Source organism: Phyllobates terribilis, unplaced genomic scaffold, assembly GCF_046119375.1.
Source record: "Phyllobates terribilis strain yellow unplaced genomic scaffold, ASM4611937v1 Scaffold_255__1_contigs__length_2797608, whole genome shotgun sequence".
NCBI classification, from domain to species: domain Eukaryota; kingdom Metazoa; phylum Chordata; class Amphibia; order Anura; family Dendrobatidae; genus Phyllobates; species Phyllobates terribilis.
This window is the reverse complement of record NW_027363015.1, coordinates 2,729,974-2,745,789: the sequence shown is the minus strand read 5'-3', so window position 1 is coordinate 2,745,789 and position 15,816 is coordinate 2,729,974. Positions and strand designations below refer to the sequence as shown.

The following is a 15,816-nucleotide window of genomic DNA, read 5'->3' as shown; positions in this document are numbered from 1 at the left end:
TAGTGAAGAACATGAGACAAAAGAATGCCCTAAGGAAAAGAAATGCAGTTTTTGCCAGACTCCAGGTCACTTTTATTTTTCTTGCCCTCACAGATTTCGGGAAGATGAGCAAAATGGGAAGTCCAAGACGTCCGACCAAGGACCAAAAGATCAGACCACCCCTCAGGAGGAGGAACAACAACCTGGAGCCTCTGGAGACAATAAGGGCGTACCAAATAGTGAAGTGTCTCCAGAGTCTATGACAGGTAAAATACCAAATCCCAAAACCTGGCTGCAGGACCTGCGGGAGTCCAAAAGGAGGGCTGAGAAGGAGCAGAAGGGCACTACTGGTAAGGTCAAAAGGGACCGGCAAAAGGCCGACACAGAAGCCCATGCCCAGTCTGGGTCTCCTAGTGCTGAGGGCGCTGAGTGGATAAAGGTGGGTCCTAAGAAAAAGAAAAAGGGTGGTTCGGAGGAGGCAGCAGGAGGTGAACAGATGGACACTTCTCCTGAAGGGGACGTGGACGCTGGACCCTCAGGGGTTTCGGTCTCCGCTGCTACAGGTGGGGACCGGGATCTTGCTGCCTCTGAAGAGTCAGAGGCTCTGCCTTGTGCGCAACCTCCTCCTATAGGACGACCTTCTACAGGTCAAACAGGGGCGGCGGAACCCCTCGGAGACCCACCTGATGAGGAACTGCATGGCCAGCCAATGGAGACCCAGCGGGTTCTGCCAGCCAGCCCTCCGAGCTATGCCAGTGTAGCGTCGGGTTTATATAAATGTGGTAATCTTTCCTCCTCCACGGAGACTCTCGTGACGATACTATCAGATGAGGAGGGAGGCGCAAGCCCAGTGGTCTGATCAGGTTCATCGGACAGGTAAATCCGTTGCTCTTAGTTACCTAAGTAAAATTTCTACATTTTCTAATGATGGCTGAACTCAAAGGTATTTCCCTCAACGTGAGAGGCATAAAATCTAACACGAGAAGAACTGCTCTTTTTAATTTTTTTACGTGTTTTACTGCATCTGTATTTTTTCTGCAAGAATGTAATATCCCACATGAAATGTCATATCAAAAATATAAAGATGAGTGGAAGTGTGGGCCATCTGTCTGGTCCGGATCGAATGCTGCAGGATCAGCGGGTGTAGCCATACTTTTTAAAGGGAACGTTTTAATTGATTTTATTCAGGAAATTTTACCAGGTCGTATTTTATTAGTGAAAGCTTTTATTGATGGTATTAGATGGCAGTTTTTAAATTTTTATGGATCAACAGAGAAAAATGAAAGAGCCGAAATGCTTGATCTTTTACCATTATTTATTAATAACTCTGAACCTTTTATCTTAGCAGGGGATTTTAATTGTGTTTTAAAAGGTGAAAACCGGCGCTCCAGCTCTGTAAGCAGGAACTACGATAAAACCTCAGGTATGCTACATGATATAGTCAAAGATGCTAAATTGATAGACATATATAAAGAGTGTCATAGTGATAGCCCAGAGGACGCCGGTTTCACTTGGAGCAATGCTAATTGTAGCTCTAGGATTGATTTTATTTTTGGTTCAGATAAAACAATACCTGCCAAATGTGAAGTTTTAACTAATATATTTTCAGACCATAAACTTTTATCCTTTACCATAAAAGTAAATGACAACAAAAAATGTGGTAAGAAAAGCTGGAAAATGAACGTATCCCTTTTAACCGACCCGCAGATTTTATCAGATTTTATTGAGTTTTATAGGAAATGTAGAAAAGGGAAAAAAACAAATGAGACTATGAGTGTATGGTGGGATAGAATGAAAGTAAAAATAAAAGACTTTTTTATTAAAAAGAGTATATGTAGAGCCAAAGAAAAATATGAAGAATATAGAATTTTAAATACCCGCCTACAAACATTATTTAAGCTCAGAGACAATGGGATAGATGTACAAGTTGATATTTCAAACTTAAAAGAAGAGATTTCAAAATGGCTAGAACAAAAAGGAAAAGAGATAATTTTTCGTTCTAGAGTACAACATATAGAAGAAAATGAAAAGTGTTCCAGATATTTTTTTAGGAAAAATAAAAAAGAAAAAGTGATAATTGACCATATAGATGGTGAGAATAATATAAAAAATATGCTGGGTAAAGTTGAGGGTTTTTTTTCTAATCTTTTTAATGGAAAAAATATAGATAATAAATTAATGGATGATTCGCTGCAAGGACTAACAGCTGTTTTAGATCCCGCATCCCAAGAGTTTTTATCCCAAGTTTTAACGGAACAAGAAGTGTTAAAAACTATTAAAAGTTTTAAAACTGGAAAGGTCCCTGGTCCTGATGGCATCCCAATAGAATTTTATGTATGTTTTTATGATATTTTAAAAGATGATTTGTTTTATTTGTTTACTGAGGTTTTTAATAATAAGGTTTTATTAAATTCCTGGAAGAAAGGTGAAGTCTCCCTCCTATACAAAAAAGGCGATAAATCAAAATTAGAAAACTGGAGACCAATAACACTTTTAAATTGTGACTATAAAATAATGGCTAAAATTTGTGCAAATCGTCTAAAAGAAGTCATCAGCAAAGTTATTCATTCTAATCAAGTGTGTGGGGTGCCGGGGCGCAGTATATGGGACAATCTGAATTTAGTGAAAGACTGTATTGAGGATGTGAAAGACAGAAAGGGGAAAATGGCGATTTTATCTATTGATTTTGAAAAAGCATTTGACCGTGTCTCACACTTTTATCTTTTTAAAGTTTTAGAGAAAATGGGCATACCAGAAGGGTTTTTACTATCGCTTAAAGCATTTTACAAGGATTGTACAAGTAAGATTTTAGTGAATGGTTTTAAGACACAAGAGGTATTTTTACGGTCAGGGGTGAAACAGGGATGCCCTCTGTCCCCCCTACTGTTTATCTGTGCACTGGAACCAATGTTATGTGCAATACGCCAAAATAAACAGATATGCGGTGTCCCTCTGCCTGGAAGCGGTGGTTTGGAGGCCAAGGTTGTAGGCTACATGGATGACGTGGCGGTCTTGTGTACAGATGCACCATCACTTACGGCCACTCTCCATCAATTGCAATCCTTTTGCCTAGCTTCTGGTTTTAAAATCAATTTTAATAAGTGTAACATTTTAAGTGTTGGGGGGATGATTTTACGTGATGTACCAATTAATGTCTCCGAATCCATTTCCATTTTAGGTATATCATTCACTGAAAATAATGATGGTTATAATAGTTGGGAAACAGTTACACAGAAAGTAAATACGAAAATATGTATGTGGAACATGAGGAGACTTACAATGGAGGGTAAAGTATTGGTTTTAAAGATGGTGATTTTACCTCTTTTATTGTATCTTAGCATGGTTTTCCCCCCGCCTGTTAATGTTTTAAAAAAGATAACCAAAACCTGTTTTACCTTCTTTTGGAACTCAAAAATGGAAAAGCTGAAAAGAGAAATCGTGATGAAATCAAAAGTAAAAGGTGGTAAAGATTTTCCAGATTTTAATAGGTTTCTTTTAATCCATCTGTTCGTTTACTGTTTTAATGCCCTTTTTAAGAATCACTATTGGTCCTTTTTTATGCGTTTTAATACAGGATTTTTTATGAGAAAGTTTGGATGGTATGAAGTTAATATATCTGTGCCCCATGCTTTTAATTTGTCGACGCATTATGAGATTTTAAGGAAAATAGTGTCCGATTTTAATTTAGGGACTAAGAAAATAGAGGAATTAAGAAATAGTAAGAAACTAATTAAAGAAATACGTAAAAGTGAGGAAATATGTAATGTTGACAGATATGATGATGACAAATCTATGTCTATCTGGAAAATGATTAACGTTTTTTATCTTTTTAATGAACAGAGAGATCTGGCTTGGAGTTGCATGCACCGCTGTCTTCCTTGCCGGGCATTCCAATACAGAAGAGGATTTGTGAGGTCTGCCATCTGCCCAAGAGCCGGATGCCAAGACGAGGAAACGGTGGAACATCTATTATGGACATGTAATTTTGCAAAGGATTTCTGGAGAAGACTGCTCCCCCTACTGGAAAGGGTGGCAGACCTCAAGGACTTTACATATAAAACTGTGCTATACGGACTTATGGAATGCCCCACAATGGACCAGTACACAATGGCTTGGAAGACAGTGAACTGCGCCAAGTCATCTCTCTGGAAAGCGCGCAACATTGCTATTTTTAAACAAGATGTTTTATCAGTGAATGATGTTTTAAGTTTATGTTTATGTGAAATGTATACTTATTATTTAATTGACAAAAAGAAGAATATACATATTTCCAAAAAATGGCTTGTTGACCAATGGAACCTAATTATTTAAAATCTTTGTATTTTTTTGTTTTGTAAATTTCATTTGTCTTTTAACGTTTGGTATTTGTGTAATTATGCTTGTAATTTGTTAAAATTTTAATAAACGGTTTTATCCCTCTGCAGGGGATAGCCAAATTAAAAAAAAATCTGTTCTTATCAGTTTAATATCTGATACGTCCCCTATCTGGGGACCATATATTAAATGGATTTTTAGAACAGGGAGATGGAAAAAGAGCTTGCTCTGTCCACTCCACGCATTGACCTGGTATTGCAGTATCTCCAGGACCGGTGCACCCCTTCTTTAATGCAGTTTCTAAAATCAGAAAGAATTGAATTCAATGTTTTTTGTTCATTTTGCTTGTTTGTCGGATTTTGGGATGGACTCTTTGGCTCTGCTTTTCTTCTCCTCATTGGATTTTTCATGTTCAAAGTTGCAGAAGCCAGATTACAAGCTCATTTTGGTTCAACTTCAGCAACTGTGCATTGCATTGCCATGTAATGTGATGCAATGCTATCTTTCTAGCTCTCCCTTTTTACTTCCTTTTGGATAAACAGACATATTAGGCAAGCATTTTGGAGCTTTCACCTAAATAACTACAGGTGGTGAGATAAGCTGCACAATATAATTGACCTTTCAGTATATTGTTGCACACACACCATCTATTTAGCAAATGCCCTTGTTATCAACAGCAGCCTTTTAAACTCACCTGAGCTAACAGGTATGTGCGCTGGTTACTCTGCTGCGCTTAAAATTTCTTTTTTGGTTTGCTACAATGCCTTTTCTGAAACGTTGTCTCCTTCTGCTGGAACACTGACTTCTTTCATTTAATGCCTGCAGACTATAAAAGAGAACCCAACCCAAAAAGTTTGGTTGATTAGTCTGTGGCATTCTGTTAAACTGTTGCTTATGGCGGTCTCTGTGAGCTTCTCAGCGACATTCAGCCAGCCAGGTATCCTGCCTGCAGTAGATGGAATGTGGCAATGGAACGCTGGCTGCGCGTGTCATAATAGGCTCTGAGTCTTTATATACCTGTGCACAGCAGCAGCCACCTTCAGTCTGCTGCTGGACAGCCAGCAGCAGCAGCAGCAGGAGAGGTATGTAATCAGGAGCCCTCCTGCTAAGGGTAGACAGCTGCTCGTTCCACCCCACCCCCCGCCTTAATTGGTTCTCCTCCCTTCCAACGGTGTTGAGGCGGGTGGGAACAGCAGGGGGTGAAGGTGCTGTGTTTAAAGAGGTGGAGTTATGCAGATCTAAAATGCGTGGATTGCAGCAGCAGCAAGCCGAAAAGTGCAGGCATGTAAGGGATCTAGAGGTTGACAACATGTCTTCTTAACGGGAGTCCAGGAGCTCATCTCCACAAATGGACTTTTTAGGATCCTTGGGTGGCTCCGTAGTTTGAAACCAATTCTGGTTATCGCTTCTCGGCCTTTTGGCTAAGATCAAGTGTAGTATCTGTTCTTATCAGTTTAATATCTGATACGTCCCCTATCTGGGGACCATATATTAAATGGATTTTTAGAACAGGGAGATGGAAAAAGAGCTTGCTCTGTCCACTCCACGCATTGACCTGGTATTGCAGTATCTCCAGGACCGGTGCACCCCTTCTTTAATGCAGTTTCTAAAATCAGAAAGAATTGAATTCAATGTTTTTTGTTCATTTTGCTTGTTTGTCGGATTTTGGGATGGACTCTTTGGCTCTGCTTTTCTTCTCCTCATTGGATTTTTCATGTTCAAAGTTGCAGAAGCCAGATTACAAGCTCATTTTGGTTCAACTTCAGCAACTGTGCATTGCATTGCCATGTAATGTGATGCAATGCTATCTTTCTAGCTCTCCCTTTTTACTTCCTTTTGGATAAACAGACATATTAGGCAAGCATTTTGGAGCTTTCACCTAAATAACTACAGGTGGTGAGATAAGCTGCACAATATAATTGACCTTTCAGTATATTGTTGCACACACACCATCTATTTAGCAAATGCCCTTGTTATCAACAGCAGCCTTTTAAACTCACCTGAGCTAACAGGTATGTGCGCTGGTTACTCTGCTGCGCTTAAAATTTCTTTTTTGGTTTGCTACAATGCCTTTTCTGAAACGTTGTCTCCTTCTGCTGGAACACTGACTTCTTTCATTTAATGCCTGCAGACTATAAAAGAGAACCCAACCCAAAAAGTTTGGTTGATTAGTCTGTGGCATTCTGTTAAACTGTTGCTTATGGCGGTCTCTGTGAGCTTCTCAGCGACATTCAGCCAGCCAGGTATCCTGCCTGCAGTAGATGGAATGTGGCAATGGAACGCTGGCTGCGCGTGTCATAATAGGCTCTGAGCCTTTATATACCTGTGCACAGCAGCAGCCACCTTCAGTCTGCTGCTGGACAGCCAGCAGCAGCAGCAGCAGGAGAGGTATGTAATCAGGAGCCCTCCTGCTAAGGGTAGACAGCTGCTCGTTCCACCCCACCCCCCGCCTTAATTGGTTCTCCTCCCTTCCAACGGTGTTGAGGCGGGTGGGAACAGCAGGGGGTGAAGGTGCTGTGTTTAAAGAGGTGGAGTTATGCAGATCTAAAACGCGTGGATTGCAGCAGCAGCAAGCCGAAAAGTGCAGGCATGTAAGGGATCTAGAGGTTGACAACATGTCTTCTTAACGGGAGTCCAGGAGCTCATCTCCACAAATGGACTTTTTAGGATCCTTGGGTGGCTCCGTAGTTTGAAACCAATTCTGGTTATCGCTTCTCGGCCTTTTGGCTAAGATCAAGTGTAGTATCTGTTCTTATCAGTTTAATATCTGATACGTCCCCTATCTGGGGACCATATATTAAATGGATTTTTAGAACAGGGAGATGGAAAAAGAGCTTGCTCTGTCCACTCCACGCATTGACCTGGTATTGCAGTATCTCCAGGACCGGTGCACCCCTTCTTTAATGCAGTTTCTAAAATCAGAAAGAATTGAATTCAATGTTTTTTGTTCATTTTGCTTGTTTGTCGGATTTTGGGATGGACTCTTTGGCTCTGCTTTTCTTCTCCTCATTGGATTTTTCATGTTCAAAGTTGCAGAAGCCAGATTACAAGCTCATTTTGGTTCAACTTCAGCAACTGTGCATTGCATTGCCATGTAATGTGATGCAATGCTATCTTTCTAGCTCTCCCTTTTTACTTCCTTTTGGATAAACAGACATATTAGGCAAGCATTTTGGAGCTTTCACCTAAATAACTACAGGTGGTGAGATAAGCTGCACAATATAATTGACCTTTCAGTATATTGTTGCACACACACCATCTATTTAGCAAATGCCCTTGTTATCAACAGCAGCCTTTTAAACTCACCTGAGCTAACAGGTATGTGCGCTGGTTACTCTGCTGCGCTTAAAATTTCTTTTTTGGTTTGCTACAATGCCTTTTCTGAAACGTTGTCTCCTTCTGCTGGAACACTGACTTCTTTCATTTAATGCCTGCAGACTATAAAAGAGAACCCAACCCAAAAAGTTTGGTTGATTAGTCTGTGGCATTCTGTTAAACTGTTGCTTATGGCGGTCTCTGTGAGCTTCTCAGCGACATTCAGCCAGCCAGGTATCCTGCCTGCAGTAGATGGAATGTGGCAATGGAACGCTGGCTGCGCGTGTCATAATAGGCTCTGAGTCTTTATATACCTGTGCACAGCAGCAGCCACCTTCAGTCTGCTGCTGGACAGCCAGCAGCAGCAGCAGCAGGAGAGGTATGTAATCAGGAGCCCTCCTGCTAAGGGTAGACAGCTGCTCGTTCCACCCCACCCCCCGCCTTAATTGGTTCTCCTCCCTTCCAACGGTGTTGAGGCGGGTGGGAACAGCAGGGGGTGAAGGTGCTGTGTTTAAAGAGGTGGAGTTATGCAGATCTAAAATGCGTGGATTGCAGCAGCAGCAAGCCGAAAAGTGCAGGCATGTAAGGGATCTAGAGGTTGACAACATGTCTTCTTAACGGGAGTCCAGGAGCTCATCTCCACAAATGGACTTTTTAGGATCCTTGGGTGGCTCCGTAGTTTGAAACCAATTCTGGTTATCGCTTCTCGGCCTTTTGGCTAAGATCAAGTGTAGTATCTGTTCTTATCAGTTTAATATCTGATACGTCCCCTATCTGGGGACCATATATTAAATGGATTTTTAGAACAGGGAGATGGAAAAAGAGCTTGCTCTGTCCACTCCACGCATTGACCTGGTATTGCAGTATCTCCAGGACCGGTGCACCCCTTCTTTAATGCAGTTTCTAAAATCAGAAAGAATTGAATTCAATGTTTTTTGTTCATTTTGCTTGTTTGTCGGATTTTGGGATGGACTCTTTGGCTCTGCTTTTCTTCTCCTCATTGGATTTTTCATGTTCAAAGTTGCAGAAGCCAGATTACAAGCTCATTTTGGTTCAACTTCAGCAACTGTGCATTGCATTGCCATGTAATGTGATGCAATGCTATCTTTCTAGCTCTCCCTTTTTACTTCCTTTTGGATAAACAGACATATTAGGCAAGCATTTTGGAGCTTTCACCTAAATAACTACAGGTGGTGAGATAAGCTGCACAATATAATTGACCTTTCAGTATATTGTTGCACACACACCATCTATTTAGCAAATGCCCTTGTTATCAACAGCAGCCTTTTAAACTCACCTGAGCTAACAGGTATGTGCGCTGGTTACTCTGCTGCGCTTAAAATTTCTTTTTTGGTTTGCTACAATGCCTTTTCTGAAACGTTGTCTCCTTCTGCTGGAACACTGACTTCTTTCATTTAATGCCTGCAGACTATAAAAGAGAACCCAACCCAAAAAGTTTGGTTGATTAGTCTGTGGCATTCTGTTAAACTGTTGCTTATGGCGGTCTCTGTGAGCTTCTCAGCGACATTCAGCCAGCCAGGTATCCTGCCTGCAGTAGATGGAATGTGGCAATGGAACGCTGGCTGCGCGTGTCATAATAGGCTCTGAGCCTTTATATACCTGTGCACAGCAGCAGCCACCTTCAGTCTGCTGCTGGACAGCCAGCAGCAGCAGCAGCAGGAGAGGTATGTAATCAGGAGCCCTCCTGCTAAGGGTAGACAGCTGCTCGTTCCACCCCACCCCCCGCCTTAATTGGTTCTCCTCCCTTCCAACGGTGTTGAGGCGGGTGGGAACAGCAGGGGGTGAAGGTGCTGTGTTTAAAGAGGTGGAGTTATGCAGATCTAAAACGCGTGGATTGCAGCAGCAGCAAGCCGAAAAGTGCAGGCATGTAAGGGATCTAGAGGTTGACAACATGTCTTCTTAACGGGAGTCCAGGAGCTCATCTCCACAAATGGACTTTTTAGGATCCTTGGGTGGCTCCGTAGTTTGAAACCAATTCTGGTTATCGCTTCTCGGCCTTTTGGCTAAGATCAAGTGTAGTATCTGTTCTTATCAGTTTAATATCTGATACGTCCCCTATCTGGGGACCATATATTAAATGGATTTTTAGAACAGGGAGATGGAAAAAGAGCTTGCTCTGTCCACTCCACGCATTGACCTGGTATTGCAGTATCTCCAGGACCGGTGCACCCCTTCTTTAATGCAGTTTCTAAAATCAGAAAGAATTGAATTCAATGTTTTTTGTTCATTTTGCTTGTTTGTCGGATTTTGGGATGGACTCTTTGGCTCTGCTTTTCTTCTCCTCATTGGATTTTTCATGTTCAAAGTTGCAGAAGCCAGATTACAAGCTCATTTTGGTTCAACTTCAGCAACTGTGCATTGCATTGCCATGTAATGTGATGCAATGCTATCTTTCTAGCTCTCCCTTTTTACTTCCTTTTGGATAAACAGACATATTAGGCAAGCATTTTGGAGCTTTCACCTAAATAACTACAGGTGGTGAGATAAGCTGCACAATATAATTGACCTTTCAGTATATTGTTGCACACACACCATCTATTTAGCAAATGCCCTTGTTATCAACAGCAGCCTTTTAAACTCACCTGAGCTAACAGGTATGTGCGCTGGTTACTCTGCTGCGCTTAAAATTTCTTTTTTGGTTTGCTACAATGCCTTTTCTGAAACGTTGTCTCCTTCTGCTGGAACACTGACTTCTTTCATTTAATGCCTGCAGACTATAAAAGAGAACCCAACCCAAAAAGTTTGGTTGATTAGTCTGTGGCATTCTGTTAAACTGTTGCTTATGGCGGTCTCTGTGAGCTTCTCAGCGACATTCAGCCAGCCAGGTATCCTGCCTGCAGTAGATGGAATGTGGCAATGGAACGCTGGCTGCGCGTGTCATAATAGGCTCTGAGCCTTTATATACCTGTGCACAGCAGCAGCCACCTTCAGTCTGCTGCTGGACAGCCAGCAGCAGCAGCAGCAGCAGGAGAGGTATGTAATCAGGAGCCCTCCTGCTAAGGGTAGACAGCTGCTCGTTCCACCCCACCCCCCGCCTTAATTGGTTCTCCTCCCTTCCAACGGTGTTGAGGCGGGTGGGAACAGCAGGGGGTGAAGGTGCTGTGTTTAAAGAGGTGGAGTTATGCAGATCTAAAACGCGTGGATTGCAGCAGCAGCAAGCCGAAAAGTGCAGGCATGTAAGGGATCTAGAGGTTGACAACATGTCTTCTTAACGGGAGTCCAGGAGCTCATCTCCACAAATGGACTTTTTAGGATCCTTGGGTGGCTCCGTAGTTTGAAACCAATTCTGGTTATCGCTTCTCGGCCTTTTGGCTGCGATCGTATGACTGTACCTTGATTGGTGCGAGTCTCCTGGAGGAATCCGGACCCTTTTGTGGAGGATTTTCTGCTTTTTCCTGTGGTATTCCATACCGACAGAATCCAAGATGTCTTTTGTGAAGAACACCATCCGTTTGTCCGTGGATCCATCTGACCAGAACAAGAACAACGTGGTTTTCATTGTCCAAGACATCGTTGAAGGCAAAGCTGGAGCAAGACGTTCTGAGATCTTCAGTGTCAACGAATTTTCACGTCAAGGTAATTATGACGTTACCTTTATGGACCAGGATGTTTGCCTTAATGTCTTTGAATGGCTCCGTGGTCACTCTAGTGACCCCTGCTTGGAAGGAGTTAGATGGGAACCTTTGTTTGGTCTGCAAGAAAAGGAGGTGACTGTGACTGTCTATAACCCTTTTACAGACCCTGAGCTGCTGGAGTGCTTCCTCTCTCGCTACTGTGAATATGTGCGGAAGGGAGTGAAGCAAGTCAATTGTCTAGGAATCTTTAACTGTCAGTATAAATTCCGTGTGAAATTGAAAAGGGATCCTGACAGTGTGGGGGGCTTTAGACACCCTCCATCAAATTTTTCCGTTGCAGGCCATAGAGGTTTCCTCTTTTACCCAGGCCAGCCCATGTTTTGCCGTAGATGCTTTTCTTTCGGACATACCATGGTAACATGCCTTAAAGGGCAGTGTTGCCGAAATTGCAGAAAGGAGGGGCATATGGCCAACCAGTGTCCAGAGGCCAAGTCCTGTGATGTCTGTGGGAGTAGTGATCACATGTATAAGGACTGTCCTATGAGTGCACCTAGACGTTCTGATAAAGAACAGAAGGAGGAGGAGCTGGAGAGGAGGCAGATGGCAAGCGCACTGAAAGTGCTGGAAAGATTGGAGAGGGAGGAGAGAGAGGGAAGGAGGCGGGAAACTGGTAGAGCCTCTCCCTCTACGGCGCCAGAGGAGGTGTCCCTGAGACCATGTTCTTCTTCTGCTGAAGAAATGAGGAAGAAGCGGAGGGAAGAAAAGGAGTTCTGGAGGGAAGTGGCAAAGGTGGAGAAAAAGGCAGTGTCTGCGAGAATATCTAGGAAAGTGGTGGAAGCAGAGCTGCCTGAGATGATGACTTTTGGAGAGGCAATGGACGCAACAGGATGTGAAGTGCAAATCTCGGAACCCGACAGTCCTGAACACCCTTCGGGTCCTGAAAACATTGAAGATTTTTCTTCGGAGGATGATAGGGGTGCAAAGAAGAGTCGTAGGGAGGATGGTGGGGGCAGTGATGATGCAGATTTTAGTGAGCCTCAGAGGAAGATCAGAACTGCCAGAATGAGGAGTGTGGCTGGTGAAGCCAGCGGGTCGGAAACCAGCTGTTCTGTTCTGATGGCGGAGGAGGATAGTGGTGGTGCTGGATAGTGTCACCATATAATATTGTAAATGTTTTTTCTTTTTGTCCTCTTGTGAGCTTTGGTTTAGGCCAAAGGCTATTTCTTTGTGTAATTGGTGAAGGAGTAGAAGTATTATGGGATTTACCATAGTGTCCCAAAACGTAAGAGTGTTTAAAAGTAAAGTAAGAAGAGCTGCTATTTTTGAGTTTTTAGCTATGCAAAATGCATCTATTTTTTGTTTACAAGAATGTGGGGTAGTGGATGGTGTGAAAGGGGATGAATGGTCTTATGGAGCGTCTGTGTGGTCGGGGAGTGCATGTAATAAGAATGATGGTGTGGGTATTTTGGTTAAAGGAAGGGAGGTTGTTTTGAGTGATTATTTGGTTATTGAGGTGGGGAGATGTATCCTTGCTAATTTTGTATACAAGAATGTAAAGTTTTGTGTTATTAATGTTTATGCGCCAGTTGAAAAAAATGAGCGCAAAAATTTATTTGAAAAAATTAAGCTTTTTGTTCCAGGAAGAATACCTGTGGTAATTGTGGGTGATATGAACTGTGATGTGGGGAGAGTGAATGTGGATGTGTCTGGGAAAGCATTATTGGAGTTAGTGAATGATTTTGGGTTGTGTGATATGCAGCGCGTGTGTAACATGAATCCTTTGTTGAACACTTTCTTTTCTGAGAGTGGTAGGGTACAATCCAGATTGGATTATTGTTTTATTTCTAAAAATATGGTTTCTGTTAATTATAGGCAGGAAAACGTTCTTTTTTCAGATCATGTGTGTATGTTGTGTGAGTTGGATATAAAAGTTGATGGAGTGTTTGGGAGAGGATTGTGGAAGTTAAATGTTAAACTGTTAGAGAATGAAGATGTGAGAAAGGAGTATGAAAGGCGGTATGAAGAATGGTGTAAGCATAAAAATGAGTTTGGGAATGTTTGTGAGTGGTGGGACTGGGTGAAGAAACAAACAAAAATGTTCTTTAAAAATTTAGGATACAAGTATGCAGCAATTAAAAGAGAGAGTTTTGTTAAACTGAACGCGCGGTTGAGCGTTTTGTATAAGTTAAGGGAAGGAGGAGTTGAGGTGGAGGAGGATATTTTAGAGGTAAAAAAGGAGATTAGTGAGTTTTTGTTGGAGAGAGGGAGAAGCATAGTGTTTAGGGCAAAGATTGATAAGATGGAGCAGGATGAGAAATGTTCTCGGTTTTTCTTTAAAAAAGTTTTTGGAAAGAAACAGAGTATGAGCGTGGTGTATGGAGCAGATGGAAGTGAGGTGAGTGGAGAGGATATGTGTGAAGAGGTGGCTAAGTTTTATGAGGATCTGTATGCAGTGAAACAGAGGGATGAATGTTTGGAGAATGATGTTTTGAGTGTGTTAGAGAGTAAGTTGAGTGAAGCAGAAAGAGAGAGAGTGATGGGTGAGGTGACTGGTGATGAGGTATGGAAGGTTATGTGTAGTATGGCTTTGAATAAGACGCCGGGGGAGGATGGCCTCCCAGTAGAATTTTATCGTGTGATGTGGGGTGTGATTGGTAAGGACTTTGTGGATGTATGTAAGTATATGTGGGGAAACATGGAGGTGGCTGAGAGTATGCGTGCAGGTATGGTTGTGTTAATTCCTAAGAAAGGGGATTTGAAAAGTCTGAGGAATTGGAGGCCAATAACGTTACTTAATTGTGATTATAAAATCTATGCAAAACTTATGGCTAATAGGATGCGTGATGTGATAGAGAGTGTGATTGGGGATGAGCAGTGTTGTGCGGTACCTGGGAGGCGGATTCATGAGTGTGTGTGTATGTTAAGAGATTGTCTATGGGATTGCATGGGTCGTAAGAAGAGTGTATTTTTGTTAAGTTTGGATTTTGAAAAGGCTTATGATAGGTTGTCGCATGGTTTTTTGTTCAGAGTGTTGTTAAAAATGGGTTTTCCGGCTGATTTTGTTGGGCGAGTGAGAAGTTTGTATGCGGGTGTTTATAGCTGTGTTTTAATGAATGGGTATGTGGGTAGGAAAGTGAATGTGTTTTCGGGTGTGCGACAGGGGTGTCCTTTGTCCCCTGTAGCATTTATTTGTGCAATTGAGCCATTGTTGTGTATGCTGAGGAAAGATAAGGTAATTCGTGGTGTGCAAGTGCCGGGAGGTGGAGGAAAAGAATGGAAGGTGAGTGGTTATATGGATGACGTGTGTGTATTATGTGATTCTGAATGTTCGGTGAGGCGGGTGAAGTTGTTAGTGTCTATTTTTTGTGGTGCATCTGCGTTTAAAGTGAATTGGGAAAAGAGTGAGTGTAAGGGTTTTGGAGGCGGAAGTTTAAGTAGGGATGTAGGTGTGAATGTAGTGAATGGACCTATTAAAGTTTTGGGTGTGAAGTTTTCAGAGAGTTTGGATGGGAAAGAAAGTTGGGATGATGCGAAAGGAAAAGTTGAGCAGAAGTTGAATTTTTGGAAATTGAGGAGTTTATCCTTTTTTGGGAAGATTTTAATTGTTAAGAGTGTGGTGTTGCCAATATTTTTATATATTGCGGTAATATTTCCACCAGGATATATGTGTATGAGAAGCTTGAATAGAATTTTATTTGTTTTTTTGTGGAACTCGAAAATGGAGAGAGCTAGGAGAGAAATTTTGGTTAAAAGAGTGGAAAAAGGTGGTTTGGGTTTTCCGAATTTGGACGTGTTTTTTGGTGTGAATATCGTTGTGTTTGTTTTGAAAGTGATTAGGGCGGATGGAAAGTTTTCATCTATGTGTAGGTATTTATTTGGAGCGTATTTGTTTCGTTTAAAGTGGCAAGAAAGGGATTTGCGATGTCCGATTGCTTTTGAGGTGCCTGTATGGTATGTGTGGGTTTATAAGTTTTTGGTGAGGTATGAACTGTGTGATGCAGATGTGAGATTGCTGGAGAATAAGAAGGCTGTGTATAGGATGATTGAATGTAGAGAGGTAGAATGTGGAATAAATATGGTTAGGGGTGGTGATGTGCAGAAGGTTTGGAAGAAAGTGCGGATGAGTGGTATGACCAACAAACAGAGTGAAGTTGTGTGGCAGTCTTTACATGGAGTATTACCTGTGAGAGAGTTTCAGAGGAATAGAGGTTTGGTGAGGAGTGAAATGTGTCCAAGAAATGGCTGTGGTGGAAGGGAAAGTGTGTTGCATGTTTTTTGGAATTGCCAGTATGCTAGAGATGTGATTGGGAGAATGGGGCCTTTGTGTAAAGAATTGTGTGGTGTGAATTTGTTGTCTTTTGAGTTGTTTATGTTTGGTTTGGGAATATGTGATGGGACGAAGGAAAGAGTCTTGTGGTTGATGCTTGCATGTATAAAGGAAGTGTTATGGGATGTGAGGAATGTGTATGTGTTTAAAAGGAAGGAAATTGCTGTAAAGGATAGTGTGAAGGTGATTTTGGGGAAGATGTATGTGTGTTTCCTATGGGACAAAAAGAGGAGAGGGGAAGTGGATGCGGAGGGAATATGGAAAGTTAAAAAGTGGAGATATATT

At 42.0% G+C, this 15,816-nt stretch overlaps 5 non-coding genes across 5 annotated transcripts; all 5 read left to right on the top strand.

Moving 5' to 3' along the window:
- The first annotated feature begins 4,391 nt into the window (after window positions 1-4,391).
- Window positions 4,392-4,579, top strand: LOC141219192 (U2 spliceosomal RNA). The gene has a single exon (XR_012287816.1). It is a non-coding gene; the product is annotated as a U2 spliceosomal RNA (small nuclear RNA).
- A 1,115-nt stretch (window positions 4,580-5,694) lies between these two features.
- LOC141219106 (U2 spliceosomal RNA) lies at window positions 5,695-5,885 on the top strand. Its single transcript, XR_012287737.1, has one exon. It is a non-coding gene; the product is annotated as a U2 spliceosomal RNA (small nuclear RNA).
- A 1,115-nt stretch (window positions 5,886-7,000) lies between these two features.
- LOC141219105 (U2 spliceosomal RNA) lies at window positions 7,001-7,191 on the top strand. Its single transcript, XR_012287736.1, has one exon. It is a non-coding gene; the product is annotated as a U2 spliceosomal RNA (small nuclear RNA).
- Window positions 7,192-8,306: 1,115 nt separating this feature from the next.
- Window positions 8,307-8,497, top strand: LOC141219104 (U2 spliceosomal RNA). The gene has a single exon (XR_012287735.1). It is a non-coding gene; the product is annotated as a U2 spliceosomal RNA (small nuclear RNA).
- A 1,115-nt stretch (window positions 8,498-9,612) lies between these two features.
- Window positions 9,613-9,803, top strand: LOC141219103 (U2 spliceosomal RNA). Its single transcript, XR_012287734.1, has one exon. It is a non-coding gene; the product is annotated as a U2 spliceosomal RNA (small nuclear RNA).
- Window positions 9,804-15,816: the final 6,013 nt, after the last annotated feature.